Source organism: Rhinolophus ferrumequinum, chromosome 4, assembly GCF_004115265.2.
Source record: "Rhinolophus ferrumequinum isolate MPI-CBG mRhiFer1 chromosome 4, mRhiFer1_v1.p, whole genome shotgun sequence".
Taxonomy (NCBI): Eukaryota; Metazoa; Chordata; class Mammalia; order Chiroptera; family Rhinolophidae; genus Rhinolophus; species Rhinolophus ferrumequinum.
The window spans coordinates 38,953,663-38,972,217 of record NC_046287.1 but is presented as its reverse complement, the minus strand read 5'-3'; the positions used below and the strand labels follow the sequence as shown (position 1 = coordinate 38,972,217).

The 18,555-nt window shown below is 33.8% G+C and overlaps 1 protein-coding gene and 1 pseudogene across 1 annotated transcript in view; one reads left to right on the top strand and one right to left on the bottom strand.

Moving 5' to 3' along the window:
- Positions 1 to 18,555, bottom strand: part of GPC5 (glypican 5) — a 1,202,777-nt gene that overhangs the window by 821,151 nt on the left and 363,071 nt on the right. The window lies entirely within an intron of this gene.
- On the top strand, positions 13,409 to 17,186 carry LOC117021300 (5'-nucleotidase domain-containing protein 1-like; annotated as a pseudogene).

The following is an 18,555-nucleotide window of genomic DNA, read 5'->3' as shown; positions in this document are numbered from 1 at the left end:
TATTTTTTTGCTTCCTTGCATGGTTACTAGAACCTAGTTAGAAAAGCATGTTGAAAGTCACCTCATAGAAGATAGTGCGTCAACATCTATTATGTTTTCTTTATCAACTTTTACTGTCATATTTTCTGAAATTTAGACTTTGAGTTTTGAAAATATGATAAAAACCAATTCAAACAGATATTTTAAAACACAGCAACATAATTATTTCAATGTATTCTTTCACTGTGCAATGTGATTGGTATTTAACATATTTGTTCACATTCTTAGGCAATGTAAAATAGCTAACATCTAAAAGAATAGAGAAAAATCAAGTGTGTCTTGGCAAGTACTGAATTCTTATTTTGACCATTATATGGTAAGTCTCTAAACTAAACTATTTTTTCAACAAATTGTAAAATACATCTTTCAATAGTATGGATTTTAGGGTTAGATTTCATACAGGTATATGAAATCTTTTTTTTTTAAAAAGTGGAAAGAAGCAATTGAAAAACTCCAGTTCTTTATGAGAATGAATTTCTTAGTATAAGTTGATGTGAGAATACTTGCTCTTTAGCTTTCTTTGTTTGAAATTTTCAGTTACTTTGTTCTTAAAAAGCTAAATGTATTGTTCTGATCAAACTATCATAGTATAACTTAACTATTCATAGAATAATTTAGTTGGTCATATTGCATTTTTTCCCCTACTTGATAGAGAATACTGGTACTTATTCTGGGCTCAGAACATGAAGGAGTTGGAAAGCAAGAGTAAGTGCATAAATAAACCTAACAGCAGAGATTTCAAAAAAAAATAACGATAGTGAAATTGGAAGACTTAAGGAAAGCTATTTATGTTACTCTGAGGAATACAAATCAATAAAAGTTCATGGCTGAAAGGTTCTCATTGATTGGAACATATTGGTAGCACAGTAATTTCAAAACCCAATGTAGAGTTTGCCAACCACACCACATTTTCTGATTGTATCCAATAAAATGTTATGACCTCAAAACAGCTATCTCTAGTATAAGTTTCTTGAATGACTTTATTTTTCATTCTAACATGACTACACTGAAACCAGGACATTTGGAATATGGTTTCAAAAACTAGAAAATCTTTTTCAGTTAAATATTTCAAAGTTGACCTCATGAATGTTGTTATTGGGAAACAATCATTTAGAGGTGTTGTAAAAAAATAACACATAGTTTATACATTTCTAGATATTAAATTTCGTATGGATGTAGTTTTTCAGAATAGTACCCACCAATTCTCTGTTAATTCTTCAGCCATATGTAACCCAATGCAAGCTATTGTAAAGCTCTCCACGCTGCAGTGACAGTATAGTCTTTTTTAATTAAATATATTGGCGGGACATTGGTAAATAAAACCATATAGGTTTCAAGAACACAATGTTATAACACATCATTTATATACTGTATTGTGTGTTCACTGCCCCCAAAGTCAGATCTCTTTCCATCAACATGTATTTAACCCCGTTTACCCTTTCCTACCATCCTCCCTTCCCCTCTGGTAACCACTAAACTATTTTCTGTGTCTATGAGTTTTGTTTGTTTGTCTTGTTCTTTTGTAGCTTTCAGTCTTGCAAGAGTAGGGAATCACTCTTCTAAGATATGCTGTGATTTCTATGCTGCTTTAAAAATAATCCGCTGTAACTGTCGTTGATTGATATATCTTGTCAAATCAACTATGGATATTTTTACTGATAAAAGAAATGAAATCTCTCTTGGAGAAAAGTCTCATCCACAAGCCTTATATTCCTAGAGAGAAAGACAAACCCCAAAAGGAGACATGAAGAAATTAGGACCTAGATATCAATATTTTTTTAATGAATTTCTAATGTTTCTCAAATTAACAACAAATTAACGTTGTTTTTATGACTTTTCAAATACCTTCCATTAACTTATTACTCAATCTCAGTCTACAGATACACTGGTATCACATTCATCACTTTTACTTTACACAAGAGGGAAATCTGTTAATGCAAAATAACCTGTATAGATAAATAATACTAACACAACATTCTACCAGAATGTAAACTGCAGGAGGGCAGACTTCTGTTGTTTTGATCAGTGCTCTTTTTCTGATGCCTAGAACAGAACCTGTCCAAGAATAGGCACCCAATAAATATTTGCTTATGAATGAATGTATAAGAAATGAAGCTCTCCAAGCTCTATATTATCTCATAAAGGTATTTTAAATCCTCTGTTCACTGGATGGCATGTCTTAAGTGTTTAAACATATTGATTCCTCTGCTAGAAACAATACTTTTCCCTCACTTCATTCATTACGGTTCCATTCAAACATAACTTCGCTGATGGCTGAAGCCTAGATTATGTGCCCCTATTATGTGCATTCCTGTACCTTCCACATTCTTAATCATCATATCACATTTTGCTTGTAAGTCCATTTATGTATATCCTCCACAAGACTAAGTCCCCAAAGGGCAGGTATCTAGTGTGTATTCTCTAGATTCAGTAAATATTTCTTCAATGTATAAAAAAGTATTATTAACCATTACATGGTATTGTGAATCATTAATAAGTATAGAACTCAAAAGGCAAAATAAATACAAGCCATCCCAAAAAACAGAAAACATAACTTTTTTCTAGTGTAGATTTATCATGGAACCCCATCTAAAATATAACGTTCAGATTTTTCTACTCGTATATATCTAGAAATACATCTGACAAATGAAGCTTGAAAATTCAAAAGGGAAAAACACTGGCATTTTTGTGAGGTTAGACAAAAAAAGAAAAGGAAATGGAAAAGGAAAAGGAAAAGGGAAAGGAAAGGAAAGGAAAGGAAAGGAAAGGAAAGGAAAGGAAAGGAAAAATAAACGGGAAGAGGATCAAACTCTATAAAATAAAGATGACATTTGGAACTCTTCATCAAAATATGAAATACTGTAATCTAGGGACAATTCTAAAGTTTGAAATCCAATATGACAGGGAAGATCAGGCTTATTTTCAACTAGTACAGGAAACATGTCATTTATTAAATTTAGATGTCACAGAGGGCAATACTAAATTCCCTACAGTGGGCTTATCAACCTTGGCACTATTGACATTTTGGGCTGGAAAATGGCTCCAACATTGAAAAACGTTGCCTGAGGAATAAAATTGCCCCTGGTTGTTCTACAGAGTTAAGCAGGTTTGACTAAAAGCCTAGAAGATAGAGTCATAGTGATGGATATCTAGATAATTTAATGATATTTATATTGCATTGATAATCTTTGAACATAATGATATCCGACCAAAATATTAGTGTTTTAACTTTCAAGCAAATATTGATCTGCAAAACCTCTGTTGTAAGATTAGAAGATCCAGCAATAGCAACATATAATTAAGCGACTAATTTGTTATAGTGGAAGAGAGAATAAGGAAATCTAAATGATTGCATCATCATCTCTACTCCATTAGCCCTTGAGCAATCCTCTTTAAATTTTGTGTCACTTGTCCTCTTCTTTAAATTGAAAGCATGAATTATTTAATGTCTTAATCAATTTCAGCTCTAACATTCCATGAACATATGACACCATGAAGTGTGTATTTCAGAATCAATTAAATAAAAACCACCACTGTCTTCTTGATACATGCATCATAATACACAACTGATATTAAACATAAAAAATACTTATAGATTGTGTGATTTTTGGAGTTTTTCCTTCATCAAAAGATATTAGTCTCAACAGCCAGTTGAAGATGCCTGAAATTCTACTATTAGAAACAGATTTTTTTTTTTAATTTTCAAATCATGCTCTATAGATACTCTGGGGTATACATTAGAGAGAAACTAAGCATGTAAGCATCTAGATTTCCTCTAATAATTGAAAAAATACTGAAGCTTTCATCACTTTATTTATTAAGGTTAAATTAAAAAAACTGAACATACGATTTAGCTAGATATGAAAACACTGGAATGCATTTTTTTGCAAGTGTCAGTAGAACTATTAAACCATGTGTAGTTCATTGAACAGATTGCAAATTCATTCATTCTCCTTTCTAAAGTAGTCTTGTCAGGGGAGATGGTGTCTCTATCGAGCAGTGTCTGGGGTAAACAAGCTTGGAAAGTTAGACACAAAAACACTGGTAATACTGACTGTGGCATTATATGTCATGACATCCTACTAAAAAGGCAGATGACAGTGTGCTGACAGTTGCAAGGTTTTGAAACAGGCATGAATGTTGAGACCCAATAGGAGCAAATGCATGTATTACCACACCAAGGAAAGAGCGATAGGTTTGTAGCACAGGGGTGCAAAAGTGATAGATGCAAGAGTTGCAGAGCTAGTAGGATAAGCTATGAGGAGTTGACCTCTTTCTTTTAACAAACCAAAAGCTAATTTTTACACAGCACCTCTAAAAATTTTTACACAGCATCTCTAAAAAGCATTACTGGATTCAAGATAAATAAAGTATCTTCAGTCAATATGATTAAGCTTTAAAAAGTCATTCTGCATAAAATATCTTTTCAGGAACATCTGGATATTTTTTTAAAAAACTACTCATTATACAAGGTTACTGTTGTAGTATTTTGTAAATTATTTACATAGCAATTTGCTTTCAAGTAACAAAACTATTTTTTTATATTTTTTTATTTATTAAATTTATTGGGGTAACATTGGTTAGTAAAATTATGTAGGTTTCAAGTGTACATTCTGTAATACATCATCTATATATTACATTGTGTGTTGGTGATGGAAGGAGAACTAACTCTTAGTGGTGAGCACAAAACAGAACTCTTAATGAATCAATGTTTGGAAATGTCTGTAGAGGATTAGAAATCTTTACTACTGTGGTTTAAGAGATTAGTTCAAATATTGTATTTCCCTAACCTAGTTATCAACAGATAAACCTCACTAATGAAACAAATTGAACTACTCCGAAACAATCTTCTCTCTACCCTCTCTCTGCCCCTTCTACTTTCTCTTTCTACTTCATTTCTACTTTCCCCTTTCCACTCTTTTAGGCCCAGCCTCCTCCAGAAAGCCTTCTCTGTAGTCAAGGTGCTTCCAGCCTGTTCCCAAATGCACTCACGGCATTTACTTCCACCCTCCTCCCTGTTTTATAGGCTTCTAAGTATAGGGATGAGCCCGCTTATAGTTTTCATTCCTAGTTTCTACCATTGTTGGTGGTATGTAAGAGCATCTAAGAAATATTCTTTGAACTGAAAAATTGAATTAATAATTTTTGGCCAGGTTCATCCAACAAACAAACGGAGACCACAATAAAGTATTTTGCTTCCTCCTTAGTAAGACAGCAAATAATTTTTTTCAAGGTGATAGTCAATAACAGATAAAATTGACATTTAAATAGAAAGTAGCGTTCAAATACTTGGTATCAACCTTGTACCAATCAATAATCATGATTCTTACATGAAAAGTTTACGGCTTAAAAGAAGCAGTCTATTCTTTCTCTCTGAACTAATTTCTTCACTATTTAATGAACAAAGAATTACATGAAATAAGGATGTTTAACAGCAGCTGGTACTACAACTATACTATTACTATACTTCTATACTATACTACTATTAGTCTATACTACACTATACTACTATACTATACTATACTACACTGTACTACTACTACATTATAGTATTACTGTTACTACCACTATGCTACTACTATACTACTACACTACTACTGCCGTTAGTTAGTACTATTATATTAGGTTGGTGCAAAAGTAATTGTGATTGAAAAGATTACAAATAATTGCAAAAACTACAATTAATTTTGCACCAACCTAATAGAAAGATACTTCTATAACTAAATATGAAAGTATTTTGCTCAACTAGAACGATGTTCTCTGAAGTGATGGAAAGAGTATAATGCCCAAAGCTATATTTTCAACTACAAGTCTATAAAGAATAACTATTTTATAATAACCATATTTATGGTCATTAAAGAAAATCTATTTTGAAAATAAAATGAGTTAAATTTTCTTGCTAAGATGTCTTTCTTTGATAAATCATCTCAAAATGATTGAACCCAAAGTTGTAATTTCCAATTATACTACCAACAAGATTCAGAGAAAATGTTTAAATTATGTAAATATTTCTAAATACTTCCTTATCTCCTTTTCGTTATATTTACTAAAATATATCTTAACCAGGGATTATGTTTCTGATTATTCTTTTGATATTACTTTTCCTTCACTTTGAAATTTGGAACCAACACATCTAATCTTATGGAGAAAGATCACGTTCCCCTCTGAATAGTACACCAAGAACCTGACACTTAACAGTTGGGGGGAAAAAAAAAAGACCATGTCTAATTGTATGTAGTTTCTCTTCAAATGGAGCTTTTTTTTTTTAATTGAGCTATGACATACTTACAGTGAAGGCAATAATCTGTTGTAATCTAAGTGTATATATGCATTATGGGTATATACATACTTAATAAAAATACATACAAAATCCTGTTTAATTGCCACCTGACAGAGTTTTTAAAGAGTTGCCACATACAATTGTATTTCTAATTATCATATTCTCTCATACCTACTTCAATTGCACAAAATTACAATGAAGCATATATTCTCTTCTTCGAACTTAACCTTCACTTCAACAACTTCTCCAATTTCAAGAGACTTATACATTTTCTCATTATTATTAATCTACCATTAAGCTTCAATATCAGGTAAATGCAAAAATTCCTAAATATATATTAAATTATAACGTATAAAATAGTATTTTCCCACAAATGTGATCATCTTCCTGTGTTCCTTATCTATCAAAAGCATCACTGTCCCTGAAGACACCATAGCTTGAAATCTTGGCGTGCCTTCATTTTTAATGTTTTGTATTCTCCCTTATTTCTTATATCAGTCAGTCACCAAGTCATGGCAATAGGAACTGCATTTTATTTTTGCAGCTGTTTCCTCCTTTTCATTAGCATTGCATCTGGAAAGTATATCTTTCACCAGAAATATTTCAGATGCCTCCAAATGCATCTCCTTTTCTTTAATATGCTGGCCCAGCCTCTCATGCTTCATATAGCCACAACAGTTGTTTCTAAAAATATGTTATGACTATCACTTCCCTATTTAAGAACTTTGCAGATCTCCACAACTTTTTATAAGGTTCCCATTTGCTTTAAAACATCATCAAAAGACAATTACAAGTTGAAAAAAATTATGTTTTTGTCCCATTTTCTGCCAACTTTAATCAGAAAACCTTTGGTCTACCAATACCAGTCTATTTACCATTCCAAAATGACATCACACATTTGCATATTTCATGGCTGTGTTCATGTTTCTTCTCCCTTTTCCTGAGGCTGCTGCCCCTTCACACACTGGCCTATGTGACTCCTTATTTGGATACATTGCAGTGACTCCCCCTCTACACAGTAGTTCAGCCAATGCATTTGCCTCCCTCATAAACGCATGATACATTTTTATATATTTAGTAAAGTTGGATAGTATTGATAGTATCTGTAGTTTTGTGTGTATATTTATCCTTCCTAGAATGTTGACCATAAATACCCAGAAGCATGAGGATTGTTAATCATCACTTTTTGTTTCTTTTGATGTGCAGCACAGGGCTTTACAAACAGTTGTTCAATAAATGCTGGAATTCAATGCTAAACTTATTAACTACACATAAATCAGCAATCATGACTGTAGCAGATTTATGTTTCCTAGTCAAATAAAACCTTAAAGTATGAAAAAAGACAAGGACCAATAAACTCCTAAAGTAAAACAGTCATTGAAGTACTTCCAAATAAAATAACATGGTTAGCAATATAAAAGCATTAACTGACACAAGAGGATGCAACTCATGTTATGTTAATTTGTTTTCATGTTATAGTCTTAGGAGTTCATTTATCCAGATGATAAAATGAATTAAAATGCATCCTGAAAGGTAACTCAAAATTTAAAGCTCATATATCATTTTTCATATTAGCCTCAGCTCAGATGTTTTGTAAATCTTGAGCAACATGTATAAAATTAAAATATAAGCTGTCACTGAGAACATAAAATAAATATCATTCTTATAAGTCCTTGCCTCATGAGGTTTCTTAAAAAAACACAGTTCACTATCATCAGAAGTATAATTCAAATCACAGAATTTTTAAACATTTTAGGAGAAACAAAATATTTTTTAATGATAATCCTTTGAAATAAAATGTTTTTATTCTTCCACCCTTTATTTCCTGTTTACTTCCTTTATACCATCAACTAAATAAATATTAAATGAATTCCTTTTTTCTAAATATGTACACATTGTTTTGCGCTAAACCCAACTATTTCTAACCTAGAGAAGAAACTCTTTTTGGATCGTACAAAGTAATATGAATCTTCAAAGATTAGCAATACCTGGTATGTAAAAAATCACAGACAGTCAAAATCCCTGCATTAAATAAGGCCATGTTCACACAGAGTGAAAGGATGGAATCCAAATTCAAATGTTTCTTCAAAATGGCTGATCTTCCCTAGCACAGACTAAACCTTTATTTTTTTAATTAAAGTTTATTAGGGTGACAATTGTTAGTAAAGTTACATAGGTTTCAGGTGTACAATTCTGTAATACATCATCTATATATCACGTTGTGTGCTCACCACCCAGAGTCAGTTCTCCTTCCATCACGATATGTTTGACCCCATCTACCCTCATCTCCCACCCCCTCCCCACTTAACCCTCTGGTAACCACTAAACTATTTGTCTGTGTCTATAAGTTTTTGTTTCTTCATTTGTTTGTCTTGTTCCTTTGTTGTTTTCAGTTTTATAGACCACGTATGAGTGAAATCATATGGTTCTCGACTTAGTGTTCTTCAATAGATGATTGGATAAAGAAGATGTGGTATATATACATAATGGAACACTATTCTGCCATAAGAAAAGATGAAATAGTGCCATTTGCGACAACGTGGATGGATCTTGAGATTATTATGCAAAGCAAAATAAATCAGACTGAAACTTTTATTTTGCAGTAGACAGTAAGAATCAAAAGTCCAGCTGACATTAAAGTATTCCCCAAAGTTAGTGCATCTTGACAAATTAAATAGAACCTCAGCCTGCTCATATATGTTCAAAAACTCACTGAAATGATTTTTTCAGTTGTAATTTTGTTCTACTTGAGGCAGCCCACTCCCTTCCTTCTTCTCTCCCTCTCTCGTTCTCTCCCTTCCTCCTTTCCTTGATTTTCTAAGCTACTCTAAATTTCTAGTCTAAATTCAATGCATTTTAAGTTATTTTTACAAAGAGTAAATACCATTAGTATTATGCATTGGCCACTTTGTGAAAGCTGACTATTTCTACAAGGATTGGATTTCTAACCATAATATTTAAGTGCGGCAAAATAATATAGATGATATACACAGTATTTAGCATAGTATATTACTTTGAAAAACAGATGAATTTTTTATGTAAAATGCTACTGAAGTACTTAAACATTACCATTCAATTTCTACCTCAAGCCCAACAGCTTTCTTTGCTGGCATAAGGTATTTTTCTTTATCTAGCATGCCTGATATTGCAGGCCCCTTTCTCACTCCATATTCTCCAACACATGCTCAGATTCTCTTCCCATTCAATTTATGGCATGATTCATTGAATGCTACAGCCTACTTGAGGATTTTTAAAAATATTTTCCAGCCTTGTAGTAGAAATCCATTTTTCCGATAAGAAATGTAGTGATGACCCTGTCAGCTAAGCATCCTAATTCATCTGTCTATGTGAGAAAGCTCTTCCCTCCAGGCTCCTTCAAAATTCATATATGGATTGTTCTGTATATATTAGCAACTGCAGAGAGACTAGCTTTCACACTTATTTAAAAATAAAAGACATCTATATATATATATATATATATATATATATATATAGATATGTATATATCTATATATATATATAGAGAGAGAGAGATATTATAATTCCAGAAGCAGTTGATAATAATCAATTTTAAATATTATGATCACATTTTTCTGGTTCGCTGGGATTTATCTGCAGTTATGAGATGAAAGAATTTAAAAAATAGAATGTACTACCAGAGCATTAAAAATGAGGCACGTTTCTCTAGACACATTATGCTGTTACCAGGAAAAATTTTTCTAGCCAATATATTTACTCTTAATTCAGAAATATATCCCAAGTGTTTAAAATTGATACTTAAATGTTAGTCAATATTTAAAAGCATCTTAATATGCTTTTTAAGCATAAAAAAACATAAAAATAAGAATATATAAGTCATGTGTGACTAGCACTAGAAATTACAAAATTTAAAATTCCTCCAATTGCATATATGGGATGGCTTGAATGGAAAATATGATTAACTCTCATGAAAAGAGAACAAACAAGACCAGTTTCTCTTGTGGTCTCACATTATGTTTGTGTAATCTATTGGACTGTTTTATTCTCAGAAGGTTTTATGAAAGGGTGTTCTAACCCACTGCAAACTTCATTATATCCTAAAGCCCTTAATACAGTTTACCCAGGATTTATAACCAGCAGCGGACATTGACAGCTGTGCATTCCCTAACCTGGTTTAGCCAGCCTACTCCATCATCCGCACATAGTTTCATTCATTCAACTGTTATTGAGTATCTCCTATGTGCAATGTATTGAGCTAGATGTCAAATAATACAAAAAGCTGCTAAATAAAAAGATGAGTAAGACAAAGTCTCTGATCTCAAAATTCCTAAAACCTAGTAAGGGAGACAGCAATGGGTAACTATAGTGATAACACAAAATACAGTATCTAATTGATAAACGTGGGAACAACAACAACAACAAAAACAACTTGGGAAACACGTTAGGAAAGAGTTGCCATTGAGCTGAGTGAGTCCTGTCACTTGAATATGACTGTCACAGGCAGATATCGGGGAAAGGCTTGAATTATTATAGAAAGGAATGTATGTGTATGGTAGATCTCAGGCATCATGAATAATTCACGATTGCTAACACATAAGGAAAGAAGAATCCAAAAGGAGAGAGATTATTAAAAGTAAGTTCCAGACCATGATAGAGGGCCTTAGTTACTATCACCTCCAAATTCAACTTTACTTATTATCAATGAGCTGTGCATGAACTTTGTTTCAGTAAATCCAAAGATCTTCCGGATGATACTAAATATACACCATCTCAAAAGATATAGAAGCCACCCCTTTCTGGATGACTTATAATTCTTTTACTCCCTCATAACACATGATAACAGGCAAGGTTAAAAAACTGGAGGATTTTTTTTTTAAGTCTCCAGGGCAATAAAACATAATTTTGGTTACAGATTCCAAGACTATCGGTTGAAATACTTGTGTATTCACATATTTCTGAAGCTCTTATTTCAGTCCAGACCAACACAGTACTGGTTAATGTGTATGGATTAGTTTATAAACAGAAAAACTGGACTCTCCTCCAAAGCACTTGATGAAAATGAAGAATTGTTTGAACCAGATTATTTCCTCTATAGTCAGGAAACTCCAGAAATTCACTTGATAATATGTAAGAAATTTGTATTAACTTTCAATCTTATGTAAACAAAAGGGACTAATGCCCCCACAATACTGTCCTCACTCTAAAGCAGCAAGAAAGCAATAATATTCAATGCTGATGTAGATGTAAAGAAATGTGCTTCCATGGATTGCCAGTGGGGGTGAAAATTGCTAGAACCCTTTGGAAAATAATGTTCTAAAATATTAAACGCCCAAGCAATATGGAGGTATATATAAAAATCTGAGCAATCTTATAGAAATTCCAATATATGTTTACAAAGATGTATATGCTGCTACTGCATGTTGTTTGTAGGGGCAGAATAAATAAATAAATGTTTATTTAGGAGGAAATGACTGAATCAATTTGGCAAAACCATATTACAGAATGCAATGCAAGTACTAAAAATACAGGAATGGGATATTTACATATCAGTTACTGAAAAGATTACTACAAGATAATGAGTGAGAAAAATTAGAGTTTAGTGGGTAATATGTAGAATAATCACATTTTAAAAAATACCATCACTAACAATAAAACATATTATGAGTATATATGTATGTGGGAGCATGGAAAACATGGGGCAATATTAATACTTTTTGCTATTAGCATGAGTGTATTGAGATATGCTTTTTAAAATTTAGAGATTGAAACATGTATTAGCATTTTATCCCTAGCTTCATATCTATTCAATGACAGGAGGCCTGTGGAAAGAGCGATGATCCACATTACGGAGAGAAAATATTGACCATTCTCCTCAAGCTTCTTGACTTATATAATGACAATACTTCTCGACTTATGTAATGACATTACTTTGACTCAGTAATGACAATGTCTCCAAATTTACGGAAAAAATAAAGGCCCATGACTAGGAAATTCATTATCTTCCTACCTATCAATGCACGAAATTATCCATATTCATTTCCAGGCTTTTATTCCATCCCAGAACAATAATTGTCTCCTCTCCACCCAAAGTTAATGTCTACTAATGTATCTTCTCCTACCCTATCCCTGTCTGATTTCCACATTTGCATCTCTACCCAATCATTCCCTTCTATTTATAAACATGCATACATCTCTTTTCTTAAAAACAGGACCAACAAAAAGACACAACCTCCTTTAACCTAATGTCCCCTTCCTGGTCTGTGAGTAAAATTATCTAATAATTAAATTAGTACGGCACCTATCATAAAAGAGCCTGAATCAGGGACTGTGGCCCCATTGAACTAAGAGTTCCTTCTAGTTATTAGACCCTGGGTGGTCACTGAGTTCTTGTGGAGTGTCTAGAGCAGCTAGGATGGCAGGGGTCATTCGGAAAGCTCGGGCAGTGACTAGCTACCATATTTTCCATTGTTTTGAAAGTTAAAATTGAAAAATTTTGACCAAAAAGTATGGGAAATCTATCATTTACTACCTGAATCTAACCCTATTTACCACCCAATCTCTTACTTTCCTTTCAGTTCAATTCTTGAAATAAAAGTCCACCAGACTATAATTACAATTATTCATTAAACTATTTATCACCACTACACACCTATTACAATGGCCAAAATTTCTAACACTAACAACACCCAGTGCTGCTTGGAATTGAAGAGGAACTCTCATACATTGCTGGTTGGAAGATAGTTAGGCAGTGTCTTAAAAAACTAAACATACTCTCAGCATATGATGTAGCAATTAAACTTCCTAATATTTCCCAAAGGAGTTGAAAACTTATTTACGCACAAAACTTCTACAGTATGTTTATAGCAGCTTTTTTTTCATGATTGCAAAAACTTGGAAGCAATCAAGATGTCCTTCAGAAGGTGAATGGATAAATAAACTGTGACACAGGCAGGCAGTGGAATATATTCCATGCTGAAAAGAAATGAGCTATCTAGCCATGAAAAGACACGGAGGACACTTAAATGCACAATACAAAGTGAAAGAAGCCAGTCTGAATAGACTACATACTGTGAGATTCCAACTATACAACATTCTGGAAAAGGTAAAACCATGGACAGTAAAAAGATCCGAGTTGCTGGCGTGGGAAGGGGGTATAAATAGGTGGAGCACAAAGAATTTTTATGGCATTGAAACTACTCTGTGCACATATGATACTATAGTCATGGATCGGTGGCATCACACATTTGTTCAAACTCACAGAACATACACCAAGAGCGAACTCTAAGATAAACTATGGACTTTCCACGATTCTGACATGTCAGTGTAGGCTCATCAATTGTAACAAATGTACCGCTCTGGTGAGGTGCAGGGGTGATACTGATAATGAGGAAACTCTGCATGTGTAGGGAGATAGTATATGAAAAATCTCTGTACCTTCCTCTTAATTTTGCTATGAACATAAAACTGATCCAAAAAAGGTTTTAAAGAATTCCTCATTACCCCTCAAGTTCATGGCTATCCAGTTCAATCCACAGATAATCACTGAAATGTTTCTGATTTTAGGTGTCCTGTGATATTTTAATTGCCAAAACTAAGACATATTCTCTAATATGTCTGATAATTGGCCTTTCTGCTCTATATGTCACTTCACTGTTGAATGTGTCTTCTCTTAGTTTCAATACATTATTGTCTCCAGATTCATCCACTACATTTTCTGATGCTCTACTTTGGTGATTCAAAGGTTAGATCTTCAGCTTTCTGGATCTCTGATTCAAAACACACTCCCCAAGTAACCACATGCACATCGTTTTTTTTCCACCTATGGCCATATCCAAAAATCATAGCTTTGTCTCTCATATCTCTCTTGAGATTCAGACTCATAATCCCTACCTGTCTGATCATCTTATCATAGCCACCTTCCATTTGGCAGCAAAGGTGATGCTACCTCAGAGTTTGATGCGTATGGCATAATGATCATGTACCTACACAAAAGTTATTAGTATGGAATACTGCTTAACAGATTTAGTCAGGTGTAAAAGTTAAATGACAGCAGAAGTTACACACAATTTACCAAAACACAGCTCAACTCCTTTACAGCTAAAGAATGCTGGAAAGACAACACTTTGTTGGCTAGGGTCTCTTTGGAATCATTGACTAGACATTTTGTTTCCTTCTTTTTTTTTTTTTTTTTTTTGTTTGTTTGTTAATTTAATGTTTCCGCTGTGGCCTTAAAGACTAATGAAGCTTCAAAAGTTCCTACCATGGTCCCAGACTGTAACTTATGCAGAAGGAGCTGGGTCATTAAGCTAACAGTCTCTGGATGAGCATCTCCTATAATAAGCATAAAGGTGATCTTGACCCATATTATCACGCAGGGAATAACTTTCCTGATTCCCAATAATAGAACCGGAATCGAGCCTCACACATGAAAGGCAATCAGATCAGAAAGTATTGGCTATTGTTGCTTTCCTGTAGAATGGAATCTCGACAAGGTACTTTTTAAAATAGGGGTTTCTAATAAATAGTAATTTAGACAGTTGTTTGTTTTCTTATAAATTTGTGACAGATACGAACAATTTAGGAAAACTTTAAATTTGCATCAGGAGTAACAAAAATACATACACTGTATTTCACATGTCAAATTATGACATATCGTAGTTTTAATTTCTGATATAAGGATTTTAAAATCCTTCAATTACTCAAAACTTTAAACCTATTCAATTAAGCAAAACATGTGCAAAATTATATAGAAAACCAATCTAATTGACATATATAATGGAAGTAGATTTATTTTTATTAGAACATAAAAAAAATTTAAGTAGTAAATAAAACGGTTTGGATACAAATATGTTGTCCCAGTCAGTTAAAAAAAAAAAAAAAAGTATTACCTGGCATAAAACTAAGAATTCTAGAGAATGTGAATGTAAATATAGTGGCTAATATGAACAAAAAGGGTCTATTCTTAAACATAAACTTCAAAATACATAGCAGGTGAAATTCTTTCCTTTTTTTTTTTTTTTCATAAGGAGGGCGCAGCTCAAAGTGGCCCAGGCAGGGATCAAACTGGCAACCTTGGTGTTAGCAGCAACGCTCTGTAACCAACTGAGCTAACCGGCCACCCCAGAAATTCAAAAGTGCATTAAAATTTACCTTAAGATTAAATTAGCATTTATGTTGTAAAATAAATTCTTGATTAAAAAGCCCCCATATTTTCATAAAATGCATTTGTCCTATCAAAATGAACTAATCTGTGAATCACTCAGTATCTATTTATACTTGAAACGAATTTATAGTAATATTAAGGGCTATATTTTGGGGATAATAGGTATATTTGTATATGTGACCAGAAGTAAAGCTGCAGTGACACCAAAAAAATGCATATCCCTGTTTTAGAAACAGAGCAAGAAAATGTTCTGTACTGCAGGTTTAAAAAGTATTCATACATTTAATATAAACCATTAGGGAATGAAAACTGAAAAGTTTAATGGAAAAGGAATAGAGAGGCGCTTGCCAGTGTTGTCAGTGCAGCCACGGCTCAGCACTTCTCTCTGTCAGCCAGCAACTGCTGGGCCACACTGTGTAGCTACAACCTGCTAGAGAGCGCCCTGGCCCCCATCCCCGCCTCTCCGCATTTATAACAGCTTTGCTCAGCTCCTGGTCAAGGAGAAAGGATATGACAAGGAATTGCTCACTAGGACTCCAAAACATTGGGACTTCTGTTGCAAGAGCTTGGCATTAGATCTGGAAGAGGGGAGTTTCATTAAATTCGCATATAATGGCACCCTTCTCAGAGCAACCCCACAGCACAAAGACGAGGGCTGCCTAGGAGGCGGTCGAGGAGTTTGGCAGGAAGGAGCAGAAGTACTTCCTGTTGGACACTGGAATGGCTTACGGATCTGGAAAATATTATTTGTATAATAACTACTTTGACCTGCCAGGAGGTCTTCTGAGTGCCAGAGTGGTGGACATTTTAACAAAGAAGAAAAATGGGCAGGAAGCATTTGATTTTTGGAAGGATACAGTTGCCGGTATACAACACAAATATAGAATGTCAGCTTTTAAGGAAAACTGCGGAACATATTTTCCAGAAATAGAGATCCAGGCTGGTATTTACACAGTTGTCCCAAATCTGTAAAGAAGTGGCTTTGGTAGCTAAAGAATGCTGGGGAAATTCTTTTGTTAATCACCAGTTCTCACAGTGATTGCTGTAGACTTCTCTGCAAGCATATCCTTGGGAATGATTTTGCAGATCTTTTTGACATTGTGATTACAATGCACTGAAGCCGGGTTTCTTCTCCCATTTACCAAGTTAGAGACCTTTCAGGACTTTTGAGAATGACAGGAGCAGGAGGCACTGCCATCTCTGGATAAACCTGGCTGGTACTCCCAATGGAATGCTGTCCACCTTTACAAACTTCTGAAGAAAATGACTGTCAAAGCTGAACCCAAGGTTGTTTACTGTGGTGACAGCACGCATTCAGATATTTTCCCAGCTTGTCATTGTAGTAATTGGGCGACAGTCCTCATCCTTGAAGAGGTCAGAGGGCACAGAAACCAGAAGCCTGAGGAATCAGAGCCTCTAGAGACGGAAGGAAAATATGAGGGACAGAAGACAAAGCCTCTAAATTCATTACCTAAAAACTGGGACTTATTTTTTATTGATTCCATTTCGGAACTAAAAAACACAGAAGACGCCTTGATTTATACGTGGTCTTGTAAGAGAATCAGTACTTACAGCACTACTGCAATTCCAAGTATTGAAACAATAGCAGAATTACCCCTGGACTACATGTTTACAAAATTCTATTCAAACAATTCAAAAACCACTGGCTACTATCCAAACCCACCACTGGTTTTATCAAATGATGAAACAATGAGAAGCAAATAACTTTTCTTTACTGAAAAGTGAAGTCAAGAACCATATATGCAGCAAAATGTAAAAATGTTAATTGAAAAATGTACTGTAAAAACATTAATTAAAAAAACTGTAAAATGCTTTATAAAACAAATTCTTAATGAAGATTGACCAAAAAAATGATGTTTTTCTATATAGATCATTTTGATGCCCGACAATTCTCATTGTATTAAAATATCAGTATCTTAGAACTGAAAAGAACCTTATTAATATTTTGCATACCAATAGCTCTGAGATTAGAATTCACCTGGGTAGATACACACACACACACACACACACACATATTTACACCTATGCCTAAACCAGTGCCAAATCCCTAGCATAACATCACCTGAGAATTTCAGAGAAATGCAAATTTGCAGGTCCCACTCCAGACCTACAGAATTAGAAACTCTGGAAATGGGACCCAGGAATCTATGCTTAATGATAGTGTGATTCACACTAAGTTTGAGAACCACTGGCTGCACCATAACCTCCAGAGACAGGTTGAGTTGGACTGGGGATATAGGTGAGTACTGACATCTTTTACGACCCCCGGAAAATGCAGCCAAAATTGAGAACAACTGATCTATACCAGCTTTTTTAATTATACCAAGAACACGGAGTCCAGAGAGATTAAATGTGTTTTTCTGTTGTTGTTATTTTTCCAATCTATCAGTCTTTATGCTAGTCTTGTGTTTTCCAAACAAGGAAATAAAAAAGATGATTTCTTCTAAGACCACACAACCAACATGAGACAGAAATGATACCAGAAGCCAACTATTTCAACCTCCAATGATACCCATTACGGTTCCTCCTCCCCACTAAGAATGTTGAAGGCTGTTTAATTCATTTTTATTCCCTTTAAAGCATGTATTCTCAATGGGACAAAAATTGGTTCTTGGGGTGAAAAAACATATTAGATAATGCAATGGATTGTAACCCTCCGAAGCTAAACATTACCCAATAAATCTTATTCCTTAGTGAAAAAAGAAAAGAAATAGAGGTCAACTGTATAAAAAAACCAGTGATTTCCTGATAACTTCTTGTATGTTGGTGTAATAAAAATGTAACATATCAATCTCCTATATAACACTATCAACATTAATGATATTGTCAACTTCCTAAATACCACTATTCAATGCTTTCTAATTACATTAAAAGAGTATTTACTATTAATATTTTTCTAATAAGTACACAGTAACATTCAATATTTAAACATATTCTTAGTGATTAGTATTTTCTCTCATCTGGCTTCCCCCTCACTGCTCACCCACCACCACTTCAAATGCATTTGTTTTAATCTTTAAAAAACTACAAAAAGAAAAGATTAAAACACTGTTTTAATCTTTAAAAAACCTGC